The following is a 15,533-nucleotide window of genomic DNA, read 5'->3' as shown; positions in this document are numbered from 1 at the left end:
GCTAGTCTTCCTGTGCAGATCCCCGGATTAATCCACTTGGGCTGCTCTAACGAAATCCCATAGACTGAGTGGCTCAGACACAGAAATGTATTTCTTACAGTTCTGGAGACTGGGAAGTCCAAGATCAAGTTCCAGCAGGGTTTTGTTTCTGGTGAGAGCGCTCTTCCCGGCTTGCGGTGGGCCACTTTCTTGCTGTCTTCACAGGGTGGAGAGAGAAAGGCTGTGAGCTCTCTAGGGTCTCTTCTTAGGATGACACTAATCATCTTGGATCAGGGTTCCACCTTTGTGATCACTTTTAACCTAAATTACATCCCCAAAGGCCCTGTCTCCAAACACAGTCACATTGGGGGTTGGGCCTTCCACATAGGAATTTTGGAGGGACACGAACATTCAGTTTCTAACAGTCCCTGTGTGAGGAAGGACCCCTTCCGAAGCAGGAAGCCAGCATGGCAGCAGGTGTTGGGGAAGCGACAGCGTAGGCCCCATGATCAGATCAAACCTCGGTGAAGAATTTACTTCAACAAGCTTTCATGAATTCTTTGCTGTCTACCAGGACCTGTGCTATCACCCAGAATTAAAAACTGGATAGGCTACATGCCCTGCCCTCAAGGAGCTTCCTGACGAAAGAGAAATTAGCCAGAAAACAGATAAACTCAACGTCATGCAACAAATAATCAGACTGATGTGTTCAAGGTGCCGCAGGAGCCCAGAGGAGGGCCCTTTACCTTCAGGGCCCACAAGTAAGCCTCAAAGGTGAGATGCGCAAAGAGGTGACAATGGCATTCCAGGTGCGTGGGCACCAGAGGAGCTGCCACACGAAAATGCAAGCTAGGAAAGGGCAGCTGCCAGAAGGCGGGCTGGGTGCCAAGGGAGGGGCCTACCATGAACTTGCTCCTGAGGGCATTCCAGAGGCCCTAGTTGGGGAGATGCTGCTCAGGGTTATGTGTTGGTTTCATCGCTGCGGCAGCTGAGTGGAGGACGGACTTGTGAGGCACAAGAGCAGACGTGGAAAGACCAGTTTAGGAGAAGCCTGTGATTGTTCAGATAAATGTTTTGAACTAAAATAGTGGTCCTAAGGATGAAGGGAGAGGTTTGAAAAATACTGACCCCATAAAATGAGTAAGACTTGGTGACCGCTCGTAGGGGGAGGAACACAGAGGAGACTGAGAGAATCGCAAAGTCCCGTCCTGCTCCCTTTCCACCCGGGGTCGAGGTGGCGCGGTGACCTGGGAGGGGGTGTGGGGAAAGAGCAGTTCCGGCTAGACTAAGCCCGGAACCACGGTTCATCTCTCCAGCCCTAACGGACGCGATGTGAGCAGTACGGGCAACAGGACAGAAGGAGAAACGTGCACCTGGGAATCTTTCCAGGGTCTCCAAAGCCTTATGTGAAGCCTAGAAAGTATCGTGGCCCTATGCACAGGGGAAACGCGCCGGAGGCCTGTGGGCTGAGTGTCGCCCGCCCACCTTTTGTTTTGCCTGCACAGGGCTGGTTTGTTGTTTCAACGAATCAGGTGCCAACATTTACAAGCCAACCTTTTCTGTGTAAAACCTAGACTCTGGTGTCTCAGCGACAATGCGTGGAGGGCACAGCGCTGTGCCTGCCTTCTTCTCTGGCCACGATGACTGAGCTGGGGAGTCAGCACTGGGCCCTGCAAACCAGGCGTCCCACTGCCTTACCTGAGAGTCAAGTGCTGGAGCTGGCCGTCCTCCCCACAGCACCTTAAAGACGGGAGAAAGCCAACCCTGCTGTCAGCAACCCTGATGAGATTTTTCCCAGATTATCATCTAATGGAAAAGAAATCTCTCTCTCCAAATGCAAGGTTAGGACATTTTCTCAACTGACTACCGGGCTCCCAAAGTGTTTTGTTTTGGACTAAATGCAACAGTGCCAAATATTTAGAGATATTTTTATTGGGACGCTGTACATATATTATACTAGCTGTTATTGAGAATGATATCTATCGCTTTTCTCCAAAAAGTTCAAAATGTTCTAAACCAAATTGCCCCCAAGCTTATACCACTCGTGATCCTAATCTGGAGTCTGTGCCAAACATAACTGGGGGCTGGGGGGGTACAGTCAGAGCAGACACAACTTGGTTATAATAGGGGAGTCCTCTGGGCCTGTCCGTTTACTATCACAATTCCCTTAGCAGAGGAAGTCTCTATTAAATTTGCAAGGGTGGTATCAGAGGGCAGAAAGGACTATTTTTCAGGCAAGGGCCCAAGGGTCACAGTTAAGGCCTGGGAGATAGAGAAAACTGTGGCTTGTTTGAAATTCCTACCGCCTGTGTGGTCCGCTTACTCCCAGGCAGAGGTGGACCAAAGGTGGCGGGGTTGAATGGAGATAGAGTACCGACCACAGTTGATGAGGACGACCACCTATCTTTACCGATAATGTGCTTGAGTATTTCAGGGTGTGGCAGCATAATCCGCCCTTTTTCCTTTTTTGGAGCACCTTCGTTGATATGAACTGAGGAATTTTTCTTTGTGTTCGTTTCATGTATGCGTGTGTTTGTGTAAGACGGAATGATCTTTTTTCTAGTTTAGGAGATCTACAAGCATCCTTGTCAGTAGGTGGTTGGTTGGGAAGTGGGCCAACTAGCTGATCTGCTGGGCTGCAACTTTGCTTTGCCTCCTGTCTCATTTTTATTCTAAAGCCCTTTGCAAAATGTTCTGCTAGACGTTACAGCCCAGCTAAAGGGGCTAGTTCACATTTTAATTTTTGTTTTCACACTAGGTCTCTAATTTCAGTCTCAACTCCGTTGACAAAAGGAGATGAAAGCACTGCTGTTAACATCAGCATCTTCTTTAACTCATGAATGTTGTCCAGGGGTATTTTCTAATCTATCCTGAAAATCTACTTTAGTTCTATCGTTTTTGTTTTTATAGGTTCTTTTCATTGAGGTATAATTGATGTATAGCATTATATTAGTTTTAGGTGTACAACATAATGATTCAATAATTGTGTACATTGAAAAATGATCACCACAATAAGTGGTTAACATCTGTCACTACACATAGTTACCAAAAATTTTTTTTCTTATAATGAAAAGTTTTAAGATCTACTCTCTCAGCAACTTTCAAATATGCAAGACAGTATTATTGACTATAGTCACCATGCTGTACACTAAATCCCCATGACTTATTTATTTTATAACTGGAAGTTTGTACCTTTTGACTTCCTTCACCCATTTTGCCCACTCCCCACCACCTACCTCTGGCAATCACCAATCTGTTCTTGGGATCTATGAACTTGGTTCGTTTTGTTTGTTTGGTTTTGGTTTTTTTTTTTTTTAGATTTCACATATAAGTAAGATGATATGGTGTTTGTCTTTCTCTCCCTGACTTATTCCACTTAGCACAATACCCTTAAGTTCCATCCATGTTGTCACAAATGGCAAGCTTTCATTCTTTTTTGTGGCTGAATAATATTCCTATATATATCACATTTTCTTTATCCATTCATCTACCGATGGACACTTAGGTTGTCTCCATATCTTGGCTATTATAAATAGTGCTGTAGTGAACATGGGGTGCATATATCTTTTCAAATTAGTGTTTTCATTTTCTTTGGATAAATACCCAGTAGTGGAATTGCTGGATCATATGGTAGTTCTATTTTTAATTTTTTGAGGAACCTCCATACTGTTTTCCATAGTGGCTGCAGCAATTTACATTCCTGCCAACAGAGAACAGGGTTCCCTTTTCTCCACATCCTTGCTGACACTTTTTATTTCTTGTCTTCTTGATAACAGCCATTCTAACAGGTGTGAGGTAATATCTTATTGTGGTTTTGATTTGCATCTTCCTGATGAGTGATGTTGAGCACCTTTTCATGTACCTGTTGGCCATCTGTACATCTTCTTTGAAAAATGTCAATTCGGACCCTCTGCCCATTTTCTTAATCAGATTATTTTTCGCTGAGTTGTATGAGTTCTTTATATTTTTTAATATTAACCCCAATCAGATGGATGATTTGCAAATATTTTCTCCCATTCAATAAGTTGCCTTTTCATTTTGTTGATGGTTTCCTTTGCTGTGCAGAAGCTTTTTAGTTTGATATAGTCTCACTTGTTTGTTTTTGCTTTTGTTGCCTTTGCTTTTGTAATCAGATTCAAAAAATTATTGCCAAGACCAATGTCAAGATGCTTACCACCTATGTTTTCTTTTAAGAGTTATATAGTTTCAGGTCTTTCATTCAAGCCTTTAATACGTTTTACGTTAATTTTTGCTTTTCCTATAGCAGTTTCATTCTTTTCATGTGGCTGTACAGTTTTCCCCACACCACTTATTGAAGAGACTTTTTTCCCCATTTTATGTTCTTGGCTCCTCTGTCATAAATTAATTGATCATATATACATGGGTTTATTTCTGTTCCATTGATCTATGTGTCTCTTTTTATGCCAATACCACAACTGCTTTGATTGCTATAGCTTTGTAATATAGTTTGAAATCAGAGAGCATGATGCCTCCAGCTTTGTTCTTCTTTCTCAAGATTGCTTTGGCTATTTGCAGTCTTTTGTGGTTCCATAGAAATTTTAGGACTGTTTGTTCTATTTCTGTGAAAAATGACATTGGAGTTTTGATAAAGATTGCATGGAATCTGTACATTGCTTTGGGTAGCATGGCCATTTTAACAATATTAATTCTTGCAATCCATGAGCACGGAATAGCTTTCTATTCATTTGTGTCTTCAGCTTCTTTCATTAGGGTCTTATGGTTTTCAGTATACAGGTCTTTCACCTGCTGATGAAATTTCTTCCTAGGTGTTTTATACTTTTGTAATTGTAATTTGGATCGTTTTCTTAATTTCTGTTTCTGATAGCTCAGTAGTGTATAGAAATGCAACAGATTTTTGTATATTGATTTTGTTTCCTGTGACTCAACTAAATTTGTTTATTAGTTCAAACAGTTTTTTGGTGGAGTCGTTAGGGTTTTCTGTATATAATATGTCATCTGCAAATAGTGACAGTTTTACTTCTTCTTTTCCAATTTATAGGCCTTTTATTTCTTTTTCTTGCCTAACTATCTGGCTAGGACTTCCAATACTGTGTTGAATAAAAATGGTAAGAGTGGGCATCCTGTCATGTTCGTGATCTTAGGGGAAAAACTTTCAGTTTTTCACTGTTGAGTGTGATGTCAGCCGTGGGCTTGTCATTTATGGCCTTTATTATGTTGAGGTATGATCCCTCCATAGTCATTTTATTGAGAGTTTTTATCACAAAAAGGATGTTGAATTTTGTCAAGTGCTTTCCCTGCATATTTGAGATGATGATATGATGTTTATTCTCATTTTGGTAATGTGATGTGTCACATTGATCGATTTGTGGGTATTGAACTGTCCTTGCATCCCTGGAATGAATCCCACTGGATCGTGGTGTATGATCCTTTTAATGTACTGTTATATTCAATTTGCTAATATTTAGTTGATGATTTTTGCATTTATGTTCATCAGACATATTGGCCTGTAATGGCATCCTTGTCTGGTTTGGGTATCGAGGTAATGCTGGCCTCATAAAATGAGTTTGGAAGTGTTTCTTCTTTTCTATTTTTTGGAATAGTTTGAGAGGATTAGTATAAATTCTTCAGTGAATGTTTGGTAGAATTCACAGTGAAATTGTCTCTTCCTGGACTTCTGTTTGTTGGGAGGTTTTTTATTACTGATTCGATCTCTTTACTGGTAATGAATCTGTTCAGATTTTCTATTTCTTCATGATTCAGCTTTGGTAGGTTGTATGTTCCTAGGAGTTTATTTATTTCCTCTAGTTTGTCCAGTTTATTGGCATAGTAGTCTTAGTAGTCTCTTATGATCCTTCGTATTTCCGTGGTATCAGTTGTAACATCTCCTCTTTCATTTATGATTTTATTTAAATTCTCTCTTTTTTTCTTCGTGAGTTTACCTAAGGTTTATGAACTTTGTTTATCTTTTCAAAGAATCAGCTTAGTTTCATTGATCTTTTCTGTTGTCTTTTTTATCCCTATTTCATTTATTTCTGCTCTTTGTTATTTCCTTCCTTCTACTAACTTTTGGTTTTGTTTGCTCTTCTTTTTCTAGTTCCTCGAAGAGTAAATTTAGGTTGTTTATTCGAGATTTTTTGTTTCTTGATGTAGGCATTTATCACTATGAACTTCCCTCTTAGAACTGCTTTTGCTGCATCCTATAAGTTTTGGAATGTTGTATTTCCATTTTCATTGTTCTCAGGATATTTTTAAATTTCTCTTTTGATTACTTCTTTGACCCACTTGTTATTCAGTAACATCTTGTTTAATCTCTACATATTTGTAGTTTCATCTTTGTTTGCATGATTAAATTATGGTCCAATAGATTTTTACTGAACATGCTTCAGATATGATTTTGGGAGACTTTAGCCTACATTTTTTGCCCTTTCTTGACCTTCAGTTTTATTGAGGAAACAGGTGTCCTGTAGGCCCTTTTCAAGGTCAGTCCAAACAGCTTTTCTCATCCAGGATTCAGCACTAAGGTTCTGACCAACTTGTGTACAGGTTGATATAGGTCAGGTAATCCTAGGGCATATGCCCTCAAAAGAATAATAAATTCTTGTGTGAATATTTGCTGGTCCTGTTTGGGTTTAGGGAAATCTTTCATTACAGTTCTTAACTCAGCTCAGTTTCAAGGTTTAAATTCTACAGTTGTCCACATACCCGACTTGTGGGAGGGAAGGACATTCAGAGGCAACTGCATTTTTGGGTGTTAGGAAAGTTGTTTGGAAAGGTAGAAAGTTTGGAGAAGGAGAAGATGAGAGGTGTTGATAGAGGCACAGAAGGAGGGAGACCAGAAGGATAAGGGGGGAGAGGGACAGCTGGATATTGAAAATGAGTCTAGTTTGCTTTGGCTTAAGTTTGCTGAACTGCTCATTAGCTTTGATGAAAGAACCTTAAGTGAATCCACTTTTTACTCAGAATTTTGTTCAGAGACTTCTGCATACCAATCAAAAAAATGCTGCCCCTTCGAAATATTATTCCCTTTCTTCTTCTCAAATGAATAATTGTGTTCACAGCAAATGCTCCCCAGAGTGGTCACTAAAGGCCCAAATCATCCTTGGTGAAGTTATGCCGTTTAGGAAGATAGGCACAAGAATTAGGATTGTAAACAGTATACATATAAGAAGCAGGGGGTGTTCCAGGTAGAGGAGAGGTTATAGACTTAGATGACCCCATGAGAGCTGGCAACAATTGGTAGGCACATTAATCCTTGTGCATCCCATACTCAGGCACCCTGCCAGAAAGTTAGCCACCTCCAAATGCAGACCCCACAATTTGTGACGCCAAAAGGCAGAAAAACAGTAAGAATACTCTCTCTGGCTCAAAGTTAGACTCTCAGGACACAAAAGCAAGACAGAAGGAGAACCTGATCCAGTTTCACTGGTGACCCACAGCAAAATTTGTCCAAGTGGGTCAACTTGGTCTGGTGAGAGCTGTAAACATACCAGTCTGTGAGGTCAGTTCAAACAACAGGCTTACAGAGCCTATGCTTGCACTCTACCCTGTTATTTCATTCTTATGACAGCACAACACAAAACAGTAACACAAAAAAACAGCTAAAAGGGATGAAAAAGAATAGGCTGACTCCACCAAGGATGCCAATAAATGGGCACCAATAACAAAACTTGGGTACCAAACTGAGAATAAATAGCCAAGGAACTCAAAGCAGAGAGAGTGCAGTGTAGACCCAGTGCTAACTTACGTCAGCAGCGTGAGCAGCAAAGGCACAGGGTCTTCTGCGGGTTCCACAGCTGGTTGAAGGCTGGAGTCCGTGGCACCAGGCAGTGCAGACTATATCTCACTGGAGCCTCTACTATAACAGTGGAAATAAGCAAAGACCAACTAAATGAGAAAAGCAACGCCTATTTATTCACAGCTTGCTATAGCAAGGGATTCAGCTGCCATCCCTTGTGTTTGGCAGAGACACAAAGGCAGGCAGAGGAGTGGGACAGCTTTAGAGTGGAATAGAGGAAGATTTCAGGTGTGCCCTGACTGAAGGTTGCTGGCTTGGGGAAGCTGTAGGTGGACTGACTACAAGTGGAGCAGCCCATGTGATTGGGTAGGGCGTGCATTTGGATTTCTTCAATTGGTCCTAAGTTGGAAACAGGAGCAAAAATTAGGGAAGCTATTAGTTCTTAATCAAGTGTTAGCTATTTTTGGCCAATTGTTACAGAGGTTATTGTTTGACTTCCTCAACTGGCAGCTGCAGATAATGTTGGACTTTCTGGACTGGTCACTGTGGATAATGAGTTGGTTTCCTAGGCTAGTTGCCGCAGGTTCTAGGTCAGCGCTCTATTTTCATATAGACAACAATCTGGTCATTGTCCATTGGTATGTTCAGTTTCTCAGCACTGAGCCTCCAGCCCAGCAGTTTCGCTCCTGGAAGTTTGTCTTACATGGATGAAATGAGCTGTGTACAAGGTTACCCATGGCAATGTTGTTTTGATAGAAGAAAGAAAAGACTGAAAACGACCAAAATATCTTTCCTCAGGGCACAGGATATACAAGCGAGTGTACACCGCTATAATGGGATTGTAGGTAAGTGTCCCCTTATTTGTGTTCCCAAAGCCCATTACACAGTCTTTGTAGCGCTCACATGATATCCATGTACTACGTCAGACTTTTCTAATGCATTCTTAAGGACTCAAAGCAAAATTTAACATTACTAATCTTTGTGCCTCTCAATGAGTATTTGTCGGTTGAGAGTGATAGAGTACCTGTTCCTTTCCAGCTGGAGAATAGGCAGTCATAAAAAGCAGGGTACAGTTTAAATTTCGCTAACAGAAAAACACAACTCCATAAATTAAAGCATTGTTTTTGAGGAGCAAGTTTATGCCACCATAAATTTGGATGTTAGAACACATTTACAGATGCAATGTGGCTGTTTAATTCAAATTAAATAAGGTTTGGGGACATTATCTAAAAGAAAGGGTCAGCAGACTTTCTCCAAAGGGCCAAATAGCAAATATTTCAGGCTTTGAGGGCCATGCTGTATCTGTCATCCATTCTTCTTTGCTTTTTTAATGTATTTGTAACAACCTTTTAAAAACGTAAAACTTTCTCTATTTAGGAAGGGCTGTGTAAAAACAAGCCACAATCTTGATCTGGGGTTCACAGAGTCCTCTCTAAAAGCCAAAGTTCTCGGATTTCTTTCTCTTCTTAAGAGAGCATTTTGGAAAAATATCTGAGCACGAATATCTAAGTATCATTGGAAGGGCATAAAATGGATTTTTTCAGGCAAAGAAACAACACAAGAAAAGAGATCGAAGTGACTGCTGAAACTTCAGCGTCAGAACCGCCTAGAGGACTTGAAAGTCAGATGGCTGTGGGGCCAGGCTCCTGAGGGCTGCTAATCCTTCTTGCCCAGGACCGCATTTTGAGAACCACTGCTGTAGAGATGGAATGACTAAACGAAAGCCTCCAAGATCCTTATTTTGTGCCATCTCTCCTTTACTGTGTAATTAAGACTCTTCTCGTCACTGCAAACACTGCTCCTAGGTGTTCATTCCCCTCTGAGCTGCCAGTATATCAGGCACGTCATAGACATCACACTGAAACTTCACAGTCTCACCCAACTCTGAGGACAAAAGGCAGAGAATGTTGTCAAACCGGTAGCATCCCTTAAGGAGCAGCCTGGAACGAGAATAAAGCAGAATCTCGGAGTGTGATCCCCTTGGAACTGAGAAGCTTCTCTAGCCCTCCCTGGGGTGAGCCCTGTACTGCAGGCTGCTGACCTGCCATCAACCAGAATGGAATATGGTGACAGCCTCTGTAATCAGTGTGCCTTGTTCAGCCAATCGTCAAGGGCCCAGGCTCCAAGATGGTTGGAGGTTCCATCCTTTTTTTTTTTTCTATTTTACATGCATTTATTCTAGTCTATTCACATTGTACAATTGTTATACAACCTAGAAAACGTACAAAAGCCTAATCCATTTTCCAATGCCAGTTCAGAGTTAAGTTGCAAAAAAGGAAAGCAGTATAGTAAGTTACAAGAAGCATTCAGGTGTCCTGTACAAGTCACGCTGTCTGTCACGTGACCTATTTGAAGCTGTAAATACTGCCACAGGAGAGCCTGTCACTTTGCAGCAATCACAGAGTTCTTGTCAGTGAGGCTCCTCAGTTCAATGTCTTCTCTTTTGACAAAAGGAACAGTGAGACTCTGAACAGGTCTGACGTAGAATCAATCTACTCAATAAGAGATAAATTCATTTGGCATCGTCAACAGAGTTATTTGGAATAGACCTTATGCATTCCAGAAATGCACCACACCTAAAGCACTTTTCCAACTGATCTTACAATCTTTACAGTGAAAATAGCCATATTTTGGCTCCAAAAACTGAAAGCTGGCTTCCCAAGTCCACTGCAGCATTTCCCTGTGCCTGCTTGCTCTCCTTTCCCAAGGACTTGCTGCATCCTGCTGCCCCAGCTCCTCCTGCCTGTCATTTTCTGACGTCACAGGCCCCCAAGCCTCTTCCTCTCTTGTCTTCCCCATCCTTCTGCAGCTGGATCAAGCCCCTGCAGCCAATCACCAGCAAATGTCTTCCCCAGGCTGGCAAGGGTGCCTTGCAGCCTCTGCTGCCCCAGGGGAAACAGCTGCTTAAGGTGCGAGCCCCAGCAAGTGCTGCACAGATTTGTCCACCCGCGGGCTTACCTGCACACCCTCATCCTTGGTGTTGGCCTTGCACAGCCACAGGCTCATGCTGGGGTTCTTCTAGGAGAGAATGGCCTTAAGCTGCACCCACTTGTAAGGGTCCATGCAGTAGTCAGAGGCATTCACGGGCACCAGCAGCCCTGGCCTGGCCAGGAAAGCAGGGGATAGGTGTTTTGCCTCAGAGACTCCAGGCTGGGCCAAACGCAGTGTGTTCCCATAGCTCTGGTAGCTATAGAGAATACGTGCCAAGCTTTCCATCCACTCACCCAAGACCCTGATGCAGCACAGCATCCTGGTGCAGTTTCTTTGTGTCTTTGTTTTGCCTTCCACCTTCATCCGCCCCTTCTTTGTCCTGATCAAGTTGGTTCTCCATTCCTTTTTTGGTAGATTCAGATGTTGATGTCAGTTTAGTATATTAGCTTTCTTCAAGCTTGTTAAAGCCAGCCCCAGTGGTGTGGTGGTTAAGATTCGACACTCTCACCACTGAGGCCTGGGTTCGTTTCTTGTCAGGGAACCACACTGCCCGTCAGTCAGTTGTCATACTGTGGCATCTGCATGTTGCCATGATGCTGAAAGCTACGCCACCAGTATTTCAAACACCAGCAGAGTCACCCATGGTGGACAGGTTTCAGCGGAGTTTCCAGATTAGACGGACTAGAAAGAAGGACCTGGCCACTCACTTCCGAAAAAATTAGCCATGAAAACCCTGTGAATAGCAGCAAACACTAATAACTTGGAAAACTCCAGATCCCAGGTGGCTGACTTTGGAAGATCCCCATCTGCCACCAAGGCCTGAAGCTTGTGTCGGTCTCGTAACACTCACCCGAGGTGTTCTATCAAAAGTGGTCCTGTGAACAAAGACAAGGAAGCAGCTCTGTAAGGAAAGGGTGTTCCTTTGGGTTTTGCCTACAGGCACTGGGAGCCAGTGGAGTGTAGTCTTTGTGTTCTTACTTCCCTGGACCATGGGTAGCAGTTCCAGTTTAAACAGCCTGGTGGGGAGGAGAGCGGGAGGAGGAAGCAACTAATTTTTTTAAAAGCATATTGAATAGCCAGTAGAGTGACAGCCTCAGTTATTTTGAGAAAGAGAAATGCAGAGGGAGCTGTCAGCAACACTCTTATCTGTTCAGTGAGAAATTTCTAAAGATCGGAGAGGCCATCATCACTTATAGGGAAGAGAAAAGAGGATTAGGAAACCAACAGGATGTAAGACCACAGGGAATGCCGTGTGAGCATTCACAGGCTGATACACAGGTACCAGCGTATCAGTCACGTGTACCTTCTATGACTTGAATACACGAAAGTTTTCATGGCTTCCCAATACCTACACCCAGTCTGACTGAAAGGAATGGGGCTTGCCCACTGAAAGAAAAAGAAAAAGTTTCAGAATGTTGGAACCATGTTTAAAATGAGCAAAGGTCCATTTTCAGTGATTTAGTTTCTAATTCTTCTTTTAAATAATATTATCTTGTTAATTTAAAAAATATAAATATGAAAACTACACTAAGATATCACCTTATACCTGTTAGAATGGCAAAAATATCCAAAACCAAAAGTGACAAATGTTGGAGAGGTTGTGGAGAAAAAGGAACCCTCATACACGTTGGTGGGAATGCAAACTGGTGCAGCCACTATGGAAAACAGTATGGAGATTTCTCAAAAAGTTAAAAATAGAAATACCTTATGACCCAGCCATCCCACTACTGGGTATCTATCCTAAGAACCTGAAATCAGCAGTTCCAAAAGTCCCGTGCACCCCTATGTTCATCGCAGCATTATTTACAATAGTCAAGACGTGGAAGCAACCTAAGTGCCCAGCAACTGACGATTGGATAAAGAAGGTATGGTATATATATATACAATGGAATACTACTCAGCCATAAAAAGGACAAAATCGTCCCATTCACAACAACATGGGTGGACCTTAAGGGTACTATGTTAAGTGAAATAAGCCAGATAGAGAAAGACGAACTCCATATGACTCCACTCATAGGTGGAAGTTAACATACAGACAAGGAGATCTGATTGGTGGTTACCAGGGGAAAGGGGGGTGGGCACAAAAGGTGAAATGGTGTACCCACAACATGACTAACAATAATGTACAAGTGAAATTTCAAAAGGTTGTAAACTATCATAATCTTACTAATAATAAAAATATATATATATATATGTCCGAGAGCCCTGTGAGGAACTGCAAAAGTAAGTATAGACATAATTCCTACTCTCAAAAAGCTGAGGTAAATTTTGCTTCCTTGGGGATACAAATACATCAGTGAGTATGTATATGGGGTGGGCCGTTCAATCAGAAATAGGCTCTCGCTAGCACCAGCACTGTGGGGTTACAGTTCCCTCACCAGGTACCTGGACAGTGATACAACACATAGGTTTGATCCATCTAGACTAAGTAACACTCTTTAATGGATTGATTGAGATAAATTGAAACTAAATGATGGCATAAATTATATATAAGTTAGTGAACTGTTAACTCAAGCAAATAATATATTTGGAGAATATACCAAGAATGTGCTGGCATAACTACCATAAGTTTTTAATAACTATCCATTTTTTCTTATATAGTATTAGTAAAACTCTGCCAAGAATAACCAGGCAAATATGAGTCTTTTAATTTATTATTTTCTTCTCATATCATAGTAGTTCTGTAGTACTCACTGATCTGCTCATTCATTCATCAAACAAGGAATCTTGTGTTTTTTGCCTAATTTTCTCTCTCTCCTCCTTTTGGGACTCCAATTACATAACTTCTTAGTGTTATACCAGAGGTCCATGAAGTTGCCCATTATTTTTTTGATCTTTTTTTCTCTGTCTTATTCAGATTAGAAGAATTTTTTGCTCTGTCTTCAAGACAATTTCTATTTGATTCTTATAGTTTCTATTTCCCTCTTGAAATTTCCTATCTTTTCATTTATTATGAGTGTGTTTTCTTCTACATAATTCAATGTGGTTAATATAAATTTTAAAATCTGTGCCTGTTAATTCCAACAATTTTGTCATCTTGGGTGTCAGTCTCCAGTAATTGTGTTTCTCTTGAAAATGGGTCACGTTTTACTGTTTCTTCACCTGTCTAGTAATTTGGGATTAAATCTTAGACATTGTGAATGCTATGTTGTAGAGACTCTGGATTTTATTATATTCGTCTTGAAGTTTCTTTGTTAGTTTGTCTTAGCATGCAGTTAATGTCACTGGATTCAAACTGAAAACCCAATCTTTTGGGAAGCAGCTAGGATGACCAAGCATTCCAGTTTGCCTGGAACTGATAGGGGTCCCTGGGATGTGGCCTTCAGTTCTAAAACCAGGAAAGTTCTGGGCAAACTGGGACAAATTGGTCACCTTAGGAGCAGTTCAAATCTCCGTTCAGTTCTTTTAGGCTTAGCGGGTGGACACGTTTGGAGTGTATCCCACATATACATAATGTACGTACATGATTCAAGGATTAGCCAGAGATTGGAGTAGAGTTTACAACATGGAATCTATGCAGGTAAGATCATAACCACATCCAACTTCCTCCAAAAGCACAGGTCTAACTTACATTGATGGCTCGCTCCTCTGGGGAGATTTGTTTGACAGACTCATTCTAGACATACACATACTCATGAAAGAGCTCACAAAAAAGATGTGGACACTGCTCCACACACAGTACAAGGCCTGACCACCTTGGTTAAATTCCTGAAAATTACTCAATAAGCCAAAGACACTCCATCCCTCACACTGTCAAGAAAAAACTATTGACTCTCTCAGCAGCCACATTAAAACAAGCCCAATGTCACTTAGGTCTTCTTGGATTCTGGAGGCAACATATTTCTTATTACAAATTTTACCTAAAGCCATTTATGCTGTTACTCACAAATCAGCCCACCTTAAAAGAGACTTCCCACAAAAGTCTCTATAATCTGTCCAAATTGCAAGTCAACAGGCACTCTTATTAGTGCCACACACCCACCCCCAAGATTCCTCCACTATAGAGGCTTTAGCAGCCTCCTCTCATGCTTCCTGGGGTCTCTGGATCCACTCATAACAGCCATAAGTTGCCCATGGGCTTCTAGTACAAGAAACTGACCTCCTGAGCCCCATGTTACATGCCATTACAACATCAATTGCTGGCCACATACTGTGCTGTCATGGAAATAAAGGTTCTCAAAGGCGCAGAACCCATGATCCTCCTTACCAGCTTCCTATTGTGCCTTCAGTCATGAAAACAGCACCCTGTAAGCTCAGCATGGCCACCAAGGCCTTCTTGATAAAATGAAAATTGTATTTACAGGATAGAGTCAAATCTGAACCCTCTGGGATATCCCACCTGTAAGAAGGGGTGACCTTCCCTGTTCTCAGTCCCTTGCCAGGAAGTTCTCAAAAGGAATTGCCACCATCACAAATGGCAGAGCTCACTGGAAAGCTGTTGCATTTGATCTCTTAACTGGAATGTTCCTGATAAAGAACAGGACCCAAGTTAACAATTGGCTGAACTTCAGGCAGTCAGTCATCTTAGCACTGGATGCTCTGGCCAACAATTGGCCCCATCTGCACATTTTTACAGACTCTTGGGCCATTTCCAATGGTCTGGCTGCCTAGCCTGGCCATGGCAGCAACAGCAATTCCTTATCCAAGGGTGCCCCTCTTAGGATAGAGAAGTCTGCGAATATCACACACAGATCTCCAAAATGTAAATCAAGGTCACACACATCTTTCCACATACTAAAGCCACACTACAAGTCTTCAAGACACTCCTTGTTCCCTTTGGAGTTTCAGATATCATGATAGCGGACAAGGCACTCATTTTGCTGCTCAAAATACACAATGGTGGCCTCTTGAACAAGGCATTCATCAGAACTTTCACCTCGTTTACTGTTCTCAGGCTACAGGCCTC

The 15,533-nt window shown here is 41.9% G+C and overlaps 1 pseudogene; it reads right to left on the bottom strand.

Annotated features, from left to right (window-relative positions):
* Positions 1-10,041: 10,041 nt before the first annotated feature.
* LOC111769266 (protein ZAR1-like) lies at positions 10,042-10,990 on the bottom strand (annotated as a pseudogene).
* Between the last annotated feature and the right edge of the window lie 4,543 nt (positions 10,991-15,533).

Source organism: Equus caballus, chromosome 20, assembly GCF_041296265.1.
Source record: "Equus caballus isolate H_3958 breed thoroughbred chromosome 20, TB-T2T, whole genome shotgun sequence".
Taxonomy (NCBI): domain Eukaryota; kingdom Metazoa; phylum Chordata; class Mammalia; order Perissodactyla; family Equidae; genus Equus; species Equus caballus.
Note: the sequence above shows the minus strand (reverse complement) of the source record. Positions and strands in the feature narration are given on the sequence as shown.